Raw genomic sequence first — 10,541 nt, 5'->3', positions numbered from 1 at the left:
GTGACGGAGGGCGTAGTAGGCATCCTTCTGACTGCCAGACGGCTGCTTGACGCAGGGGAACGTCGTTACGTGGGTGAACACGATGCTTGCCGTACCTACAAATTGGCCTCCTGAAGGTGCCTCCAGATTTGGCGTAGCCGGAGGCCTCTTGATATTTGTGTAGTCTTTCTTCGACTGACGGTCCGAGTCAAAATATGTGGCCATGGAATATTTCGGGCTTAAGAGGATGAGTGTGCAATGTGTGTCACGGCACAAAACATGGAATGTTAGAAAAAAAGAACGATCGAAATCTAAGAAATCATATGTTACGGGGCGGTGAGGGGATGACTTACTCGGAAAAGTAAGGCACGAGGAAGTTATCCTTATCTGGGTTCGCCAGAATGACGCCTTCGAGGTATGAACTTGCGACTTGCCGGTTCCCAGCGCTGCCCAAGATCTTGGCACGCATGTAGAAGGGGTCGACTATCACGATGTCCGGGGTCTTGTCTCTAATGATCCGCATCTCCATACTGAGCGAAAATAGCCGAATGAAGGTGTAGTGCAGCGGATAAAGGTTAAACATAGCGAAGATGTCATCAAACCGCAGGACGATCATACGCCCGATGGTGCTATCGACAAAGCCCTTGCCCTCTGGCACCTTGGCCACGAAAACCGGGTATGCCACATCATTCTCGGAGAGACGCCGGTTCTCCATAGAAAGAACACAGTCATGCAGACTCCGCATAGCACCGGTTGCAGCATTGAGCAGATTAGTCGGTAGCATCAGCCTACCCGCCACATGCACCCTCCTCGAGATATCCTTAGGTATTGGTGGCCCGTCCTGAGCACGGATCGTACTCGGTGCCGGCTGGCTCGCAACCTTGTTATTTTTTCTTTTCCGTCCCTTCTGCTTCTTCTGCTGTAATGGGATCGAGTTCTGCTCAGAGACCACCTTCTTGAGTGTGTTGGGGCTGATAATATTTCGCACCTCGGCTATTTGAGTCTCGGTGAAGGCGGCAGCTGGAGGCGTCTCCTGAGAACTGAACGCCAGACGACGCCTGTTGCAATTGGGTTTCTCCGCAGTACCAGCTAGATCGCGACCGCCTTTTGCAGGGTTGGGTTCTTGAGAAGGAGGCCCCAAGAATTCATCACCGTACCCATGTTCGTTGTAGTACTTATCGACATTGGAAAATGTACCGTCGTCGTCGTCCGGATCCTGTGCCATATGCATGTCCGGATCAGCTGACGGCGGTAGCGTTGCGGCGGTCTTGCCATGGCTTGGCGCCGGCACGACTGGCGGTGTTGTCTGTGGGGTGGTGTCCCCCGCCCCCAAATGAATCTGGCTCTTCGGCCAAAGCATGGACCAGTTTAAGCAGGCGCTGAGGGTCATCACATCATTTTCGTCAGCCCCAGGGGGTTGATACGTAGGTAACAAGTCGTCGCAGCCCCGCAGCACCCGAACCAGTTGAACCCTATACACGGTGGGTGGCATCGGATTACCGTGGAACACGCGGTTGCCCGGTTCAACGATTTCGGCCTTGGCGACATCGATCAACTTGCCGTCCATGAAGTGCAGGAGAGTGCATAGAACGTTGGCGGCGCCCTACGAAAACATGTAGGGCGTCAGGGATTCCCAGTCAAAGGCAAGGAAATGAAGTCATCGGCCGAGGCTTAGTTACCGTGATGGCGTCGAGCTCGGCTAATGTCGAGGCACCGCCAACGGCGGGCGTGCAAGTGACGGAGGGGCCGCTTGCTGCCGAGGTGTCGGCCGGCTTATTCTTCCCACACCCGGGTGCATTAAGCTCCAATGCCGGCGCCGACACCGGAGACACCAATGCCGCCTCCGCCGGAGACACCAATGCCGGTGCGTTGTGCGAGTTGCTGCCCATGAAGCTAGGAATCGGGGCGGCCCGTGTTGGCCGCCCGCAATCCACCCCCGCAGCCCCTCAAGCAGGGAAGGCATAATGGCGGTGATCGTCGCTCCCACTTGGTCTCGCACTTGCTCTTGGACTATCTCTGAAATCCGCGCCACTTGTGCCTTGAGTTCTTTAACCTTGCGCTCCTGGCTTTCCGAGCTGGTCTTTCTCTCCTTTCGCCCAGCCTTATAGTATTCCGACCATTTCCTGGACAAGCCTCTGCCGGCCACACGACCAGATGACGACGGCTTACCGAACTTATCCTTGTGTTTCATTACGTTCAACGCCCTATTTAAAGTGGTGTCCCAAGGGGCAGACGGGGTGCTCTAAGACCCCGCGCTACTGCTTTTAGTTTCCTGTGGAGGGAACGTGAACCATTTAGAAATTTGGCTTCATTAATTAGAATGCAACCATATGGAGCTAATTACGCGGGGGTGTACTCCTTACCAGAACAAGCTCAAGCGCCTTCACCTTCGGATCCATGGTAAGCTCCTTTGTTACCGGGTCCACCTTGTATCGGGCCCTGACATAGTTCCTGGTGTGCTTTTCATGGTATTTATTGAAGAGGGGCGGTAGGCCTTGCTCGGCACGCTCCGCGTCCTCCTTGTCCCATTTAGGTTCCGCCACTCTGTAACCGCCGGGACCGAGTTTGTGGACCCCTAAGTTCAAGTCCCGCATATCTTTCCCCCACTGACTTGATTCCGCGGATGCGTTGCTCTCGCACTTGATCTTGAACTCCAGATAGTCAGCTTCGCTGATCGAAGGATTTGTCTCCTTGATCTTCTAATAACTATCACCACTTAGAATCCTTCTCTTCACCGCGGCTCTCCAAAGTAGCCAGGGCCGTGCTCATCTTCGTGAGGGCGGCATTGTTCACTTTATTCCTTGAGAGGCGTGTGTTTGCGAAGTCATCGGGGAACTTGTATCGTTCGTGCAGCTTCGTGAAGAGGAGGTTGCGCAAATTCCCTCGGTCACGATGCCTTAGGTTCTCGGTGTTGATCGAGACGGTGCTCCGGAGAATGCACCCGAGTTGTTCCGTGTACCCACTTACTAATTCTTTGGGCGCCGTTGGATGCCCACTGGAGGACACTTCAGTAAATTCCTCCTTGACGGTGCCGAGAACGTTCGGGCGCCGGTCCTTCCGTTGCCTCTTCGGTTGGCTGCCATCTGTGCATTCACTGCCATCATCAGTGGTGGCATCCCTGGCGGCACCATTAGTGGTGTCATCCCCGACGCCACTAGGGGTTGTGTAGTCGGGATCGGTGTCTTCTGCGGCGTCCTCATAGCGGTGAGGTTCTTCCTCCATCTCCTGGGACAGCTCCCAGAATGGCTTGCCCGAACCGCCGGCCTCATCGTTGTCGGCCATGTTTGCTCTAAATAGGAAAAAAGGCTACTAGAGTTATTGGATGAGATCAGGGTAGTATCTATTCTTCTATCCTATATATTTTCACATTACAGGTTATAAACACCCCTTTACCCAAAACATTGTTCCAAGTGCACTATTGCTATCCTACTAAGTGCACTATTGCAGGTTATATATTTTCTATCCTACTAAGTGCACTATTGCTCTTGCTGCAGGAAGAAAAAACAGTTTGCATTTCAACTTAAGGGAAAACTATAAAAGCCACTTAGAAATATTTGCTTTCTAGAAAAAACATTGTCTATAAATGTTGATTAATTTTTGTTTCGGTTGAGAATCGGGCACCTTCTAGGTAAGGAAAATTGGGCATGACCTTTGCTAATTTTCTTGACCTAGGAGTGCCCCATTCTCAACCGAAACGGAAATTAATCAACATTTCAGGAGAAAGGGGTAACTATTTGTCCCTGCACAAAATATTGAACTGAAGCACATAACAAGCAAAATTTACTGAAATTACAACTACTAAAACTCCAGTGAGAAGAGTACTCATAGCATTAACTGAAATTAACCTTCTCATTGTAATACTCCTTCTCATTGTACTCCTGGTGTAATTTAACTAAAATACTCCAGTGAGAAGAGTACTACAACTCCATGTACCTAACTAAACAGACCATAGATGCAGTGTACAGAGTATGCGGTACATGCTAAACAGAAGACCGTATAAGCAATTAAAAATTAGAGAGTACAATTAAGCCTGGAATTACAGCCGTATAAGCAAGCCTTAAACAGCAGTACACACTAGAAAAAATTGGGGATTTTAGTAGGAAACTAAGAGACAATTCGGTGCAGTTCCGGCATTTAGAGACCACACAGAATGAGCATTTGACCCCAAAGAAGGCCCAATTGAGCCAATCGACCGTGAGAGTTCCTAATCCCTAATGGAACATAGCCATGGCACGAAGAAGAGTGCATTTGTAGGCGACCAACAGAGAAGGGGAGGGAGAGGGGACCTTGACTTGACGTCGTCGATAGCGCCCGGCTCTGTCCTTGCGCGTGCGGAAGAGCGGCGTCGGAGGGCACTACCGCGTCGTCGTCGTTGACCGCACGACTGCCTGTGCCGGCCCCCTCCTCCCTCGTTGGAGGAAGTGCGAGCGACCGTTGATGGAGAGAATGGTGGATGCGAAAGGGTAGGGTTAGGGTTGGGGCTTGGGTGGAAGGAGGAGGAGGAGGAGGAGAGGACGATGGCCGCGGTGGGACTGGAGGAGGGACGCGGCGGCGGGGCTGAGGTAAGGTTGGGGGAGATGAGGAGGTCGTTGGCGGCGGGGATGGGATCGAATCGGGGGAGTTTGGGTGGGTTGGGCCTTATAATTAGCTGGCCGTGGAGGAGGAGGCGGAGGTGGATGCCGTGCCGGTGCCGGTGGCGGTGGTGGTGGAAGGGGATTGGCAGCGGTGGCGAGAGGTGAGGGGCAAGATGCAGATTGGGGAGAAGGACGACCGGCTGGGTCTTCTTGGATATTTTAGTGGGGGAGGGTTAGCAATGGCGCACCTTTTAGGGGCGCGCCATAAAAATTGGTATATCAATGGCGCATCATTTAGGGGTGCGCCGTAAACACCGTGATAGCAATGGCCTGGTGCGCCATTACTAACTTTTTTTATTTTTTTGGATTTTTAGTTGCATGTAATAATTTAAGATTTGAGATAAAAGAAAAGGAAAATGCAAATGGAGTGATAAAACCATTGTGCAAAGATTTAGAATTAGATGACATGGTTGAAATCAAGTGATACATGTAATAATTTAGTTGCATGTAATAATTGAGCTTGCCACTGACACACACACGCGGCCGACACGTCGTGATTCGATCTTAGCTATCTTTTCACAATCTTCTTGCCCTTCTTTCTCGCGGTTGAATAATTTAGCCCCGGAACCCCTTGAGTTCTTCTCTTGAACGGACGTCCTTTAGGTAGGGTGGTCCTGCTTCTTCTTGTGGTGTATGGTACTCCATCATTGTCGTCATCCTCCATCTTCGAGTCACCGTACTTGTCGAAGTCTTGCTCATTGGCGACTCCATCTATTCCGATGATGTTCCTTTTGCCTCTCCTCACAACAACACGACTGGGCTTTGACGGGTCGGTAATGAAGAAGTATTGGTCCACTTGGGAAGCCAGTACCCATGGCTCATTTTTCGCGGTGACGTTTGCGCCCGCGGTCTTGGATTTGGCTTCGGGTATAACCATGGTGGTGAAATACCGGTCTTCTTTTAGGTCGCTCTTGGCCCATGTGACACGGAACATCGGAACCTTCTCTCCAGCGTAGCTCAGCTCCCAGATCTCCTCGATCCTTCCGTAGTATCTGTCCTTGTCGTTACCGGTGTAGGATTCCATCATTACCCCAGAATTCTGATAATCGCTCTTCATGTCCTTTTCCTCGGTGTAGAATGTGTAGCCGTTGATATCGTACGCCTCATAGGTCACCAGGTTGTGCTCGGCGCCCTGTGACAAGGCGAATATGAGTTTTTCTTCCGCGGAAGAATCCTCATGTAAAGGGTACGACAGAAGCTTCTCCTTGAACCAACGTGTGAAACATGAGTTGTGCTCTTTGATTATATCTCCGTCTGTCCTCTGTTGGCCTCGGTCATTGTACGTCTTCTCAATAAAGGTTTTGTGCTCTACCACCCAAGGATCGACCACATCTATGTGTTGTAGCGCGACTAGGTTTGCTCTTTCAAAGTCGGCGAGTCGACCCTTGAAGTCGACATGCATCTCGCGGTGACCCTCGCGGTGACCCCATCCAGCGAGCCTGCCGAGGTGCCTGTTGACGGGCAGACCAACGGGGTTCTGGATGCCTAGATAATTCGTGCAGAAGGAGATGTACTCTTCGGTCAGAAAGCCCTTGGCTATGCTTCCATCTGGACGTGCCCTGTTGCGAACGTATCCTTTGATGACACCATTCATCCTTTCGAACGGCATCATGCTGTGCAGGAATGTCGGCCCGAGTTGGATGATATCCTCCACGATATGGACGAGCAGATGCACCATAACGTCGAAGAATGCGGGCGGGAAGTACATCTCAAGCTCGCATAGTATCACCACGATCTCTTCCTGTAGCCTTCTGAGTTGCCTCACACCAACCGACTTTCGAGAGATGACGTTGAAAAAGTTGCATAGGCCAAATAGCGTTTCACGGACGTGCGCGTCCATGATCCCACGGATTGCAACTGACAGTATTTGCGCATCAGCACGTGACAGTTGTGAGACTTCATCCCGCTGAACTTTTGCTTCGCTGAGTCTAGGTATCTGCTTATCTTCCCCGCGTAACCGTAAGGAAGTTTTACTCCTACGAGGAAGGTGAAAAACTGCTCGATCTCCTTCTGACTTAGAGTGAAGCACGTGGGAGGGCAGTCATATTCGATCTTCTTGGCCTTTTTGCCTTTGCGACGAGTTTACGTGTCCTTCGCCTCATCATCATCATCATCATTAGGGCGTTTTGCGTGAAGCTCCTCCCTGATGCCCATTGATTGCAAGTCTGCCCTTGCTTTCGGCCCATCTTTGGTCCTCTCTAGCATGTTGAGCAGGGTACCAAGCAGACTCTCGCACACGTTCTTCGTGATATGCATGACATCAAGGCTGTGAGGCACATGGAGGATCTTCCAGTACGGCAAGTCCCAAAAATAGACCTCGTTTTCCATACCTTCAGCAGCGGCTCTGGCGCCTTTCGCTTCTTTCCCGGCGGTGGGCACTCTTTCCAATTTTTCAACAGCTCGTCTATTTCCTCGCCGCTCCTCGTACGTGGGGGTCTTCGGGGTTTGGTTTCAACATCGAACAGATCCTTGCGTTTTCTCCATGCGTCATCGTCGCGAAGCCACCTTCGATGTCCCATGAACACGGTTTTCAAAGACCCGGGATCTCTATCTAGCTGGTGATACATTGTGTCATCCATGCACCTGACGCATGCACAAAATCCGTGGACCACCTGCCCCGCGACATATACGTAACCGAGATAGTCGTGCACCGTCGTGAGCAGTGCGGCTCTCATAGGGAAATATTGTTTCTCTGCTGCGTCCCACGTATTGGCTGGCGTTTTCCACAGCGTGTCTAGCTCCTCTTCCGGCAGCCCCAGATACAGATTGATGTCGTTCCCTGGTTGTTTCGGCCCTTCAATTAGCATACTCATGTGAATGTACTTCCTCTTCATGCACATCCAGGGGGAAGGTTGTACATCCACAGAAACACAGGCCAGGTGCTATGTGTGCTTCTCTGGCTGCCAAACGGATTGACTCCATCAGTGCTCGCGCCCAGGATGATGTTCCTTGGATCGTCCCCAAATTCTGGATGTTCGAAGTTCAACGCTTGCCACTGGCTCGCATTCTTAGGGTGACTCAGCATCTTGTCTTTTTTATTTATCTCCGGATCATTTCTGTCATCTTCTCGCTTCTTCTCCTCCATATCCGCGTGCCAACGCAGGAGCTTTCCTAGGTTAGGGTCCGCGAAATACCGCTGTAGACGAGGAGTGATCGGAAAGTACCACACCACTTTTCGAGGAGCTTTCTTCCTCTTCTTGTATCGAGTGACGCCGCACACCGGACATATGGTAGACTCCGCGTGCTCGTCCCGATAAATGATGCAATCGTTCATGCACACATGGTATTTCACGTGCGGTAAATCCAGAGGACACACGATTTTATTCGCCTCCTCGAAACTGGTCGGGCACTTGTTCCCCTTGGGAAGACGTTCGTGCCAGAATGACATGTTCTCGTCGAAGCATGCGTCGGTCATTTTGTGTTTTACCTTCATCTCCAGAGCCATGAGCGTTACTTTCAGGCGGGTATCCTCGGGCCTGCATCCTTCATACAATGGAGTAACCGCGTCTATCTCCAGTTGATCCAGCTTGGCTTTCTCTCGGGCGGCAGCTCTTGCGTTACCCGTCTGCTTGAGAAGCAGCTCTTGAATATGAGGGTCCTGCACCCAGCCCATCGATGGTCCATCGTCGTCTGCTACGGCATCTTCATCTTCATGATCATGCCCTTCGTCTTGATCTTCCTCATCATCATGTCCGGCATCTTCTACATGATGACTGTGTCCTGCATCTACTTCGTGATCATGTCCTGGAGATTCTTCGTCTTCTCGCCCGCCCTCGCCGCTATTGTCTTGCTGCTCTTCCTTATTTCTTGCCCGGCTCCCATGGACAACTTCATAATCATCTTCATCACCTTGCCACCGATAGCCATCCATGAAACCACGCACGAGCAGGTGGTCCCGCACCTGTCTGGAATCCGGGTCCATAAGGCTCTTCAGCTTGCATCTTCGACACGGACATCTTATCTCCGTCTCGTTCTTTCGAAGCATCTCGGCCTTCGCGGAGCTCAAAAACCTATTCACGATGCCTTCGGTCATCGTGCGGACCATGGTCGCCTGCGGGGTAGAGCAAAACGATATTTTAGAACCAAAACCAAATTTGGCATGACTTTGCCTAAAAATAGGACAAAAAAGAATGCATAGTGCCAAATTCTCGCCGAAACGGAAATGAATCAACATTTCGGCAAAATATTGGCAACTATCGCATTTCAAATACCGGTACCTGCAAACACAAACATATGCAACACCACAAACATACGTAGATCTAGGCCATAAAAAGTGTGTACGTTGGAGGGAGAAAAAAGTAGATCCAGAACATAAAGAAAGCTTTCCCCTTACTTACCTATCAAAAAAAGGAAATTTAGCCACTTAATTTGGATGAATCTATGGTGCAAATGAGGTGAGGAGGAGGAGGCAGCCGAGACCAAGCTTGGTAGAGGTGGAGAGAATGAAGTGGGGAAAGTGAGTGTGGTAGGTGGCTGTCAAAAATATCTAGCTGCTCTCAGGTTACCAATGGCGCACCTCCTAGGAATGCGCCATTGGTAACCAAGGTTACTAATGGCGCACCTGGTGTGTGGTGCGCCATTACTAGTTTTGAAAAAAATATTGTTAGTAGTGGCGCACCGTGGGTGTGGTGCGCCATTACTAGTTAAAACTAGTAATGGCGCACTTTCCCCTGATGCGCCACTGCTAAGTCTGGGAAGGGTGTGGGGCCAGGACAAAACTAGTAATGACGCACCACACACCAGGTGCGCCATTAGTAATATGGCCATTAATGGCGCACCACATACATGGTGCGCCATTAGTGTCCATATTAGCTATAGCCGTTTTTCTAGTAGTGGTTGGAGCAGCCCAGGGAAGAAGAAGAAGACACACACACAAGAGCTTAAGGTAGAAGAAGAACACACATGGAATTTTGCGGCACCGCACACACTTGTGATTTTCACTGTTTCTCTCCTTCTTTCCTGGGCTGCTCCAACAATTGGTATCAGAGCCTTGTCGATCTGAGGCGGTGGTGGCGGCCCCGCGGACTCCATGTGAGGGGGATGTCGGCGGCGCAAGGTGGACGCCGTTGGCAGCGCGATGCTGCTAGCGGCCGGTGCGTGTCTCCATCATCGTCGAGCTGCGTCATGAGCGATGGAGAAAGGTGTGTTGCCCGGTAAGTTGCGGCACCAGCGGCAAGGAAGTGATGGCCATGGAGGAAAGGTCATTGCCACGAGGAGTTCCATGTCCAAGTCGGCAAGTTGCGGCACCGGTGGCAAACATGGAGGCGAGTCACCGGCGAGTTGCGTCACCGCGCGAACATGGAGGCGAGTCACCGGCGACGAACGAGTCATCGGCGAGTTGCGGCACCGATGGCAAACATGGGGCCGCGAGTGTGTCGCAGTGGCACACTTGTGGTGAAGGCGTGGAAGGTGTGGACCTCCTCGAGGCCAGTGGCGACGGCGGCAATCAGCATGACAAGATGGCATTCGCGGCCATCTACGAGTTGCACCGACAACATCGACGACCATGGGCTTCAAGGAGGGAGGAATAAGTGACAACAAGGTTAAGGGAGTGATTGTTAGAGTTAACCTTGTTGTATATGTGGTTAATTTGTTTTGCATCGAGTCAAATGCATGCGTTGGTTACTTAGTTAGCTAGCAGAGTTGTCAGCCCGTATGACCAGGCTGTTTGGCCGTTGTGAGCGTGACACAAGTGGTGTATGTGGGCATGCATGGCGTGGCGTGGTAATTAGTTAGTGCATGTAGCTAGCTGGTTGGTGGCTGAGTGTGCCGGCCAAGTTAGTGCGTGAGTACGTGGGTTAGTGAGTGAGTGTGGCCGGGTGTAGCGGCTGGCTTGGCAAGTCAGCCAACCCCTGGTGTATAAGTGTTGTATTGAGTTAATGAGAAAGATTAAGGCCGTGAGAGCTAAGGCAACAATGTAGCCACAGT

The sequence above is a fragment of the Aegilops tauschii genome, chromosome 7 (genome assembly GCF_002575655.3).
Source record: "Aegilops tauschii subsp. strangulata cultivar AL8/78 chromosome 7, Aet v6.0, whole genome shotgun sequence".
Classification (NCBI taxonomy): domain Eukaryota; kingdom Viridiplantae; phylum Streptophyta; class Magnoliopsida; order Poales; family Poaceae; genus Aegilops; species Aegilops tauschii.
This window is presented reverse-complemented; position numbering follows the sequence as displayed.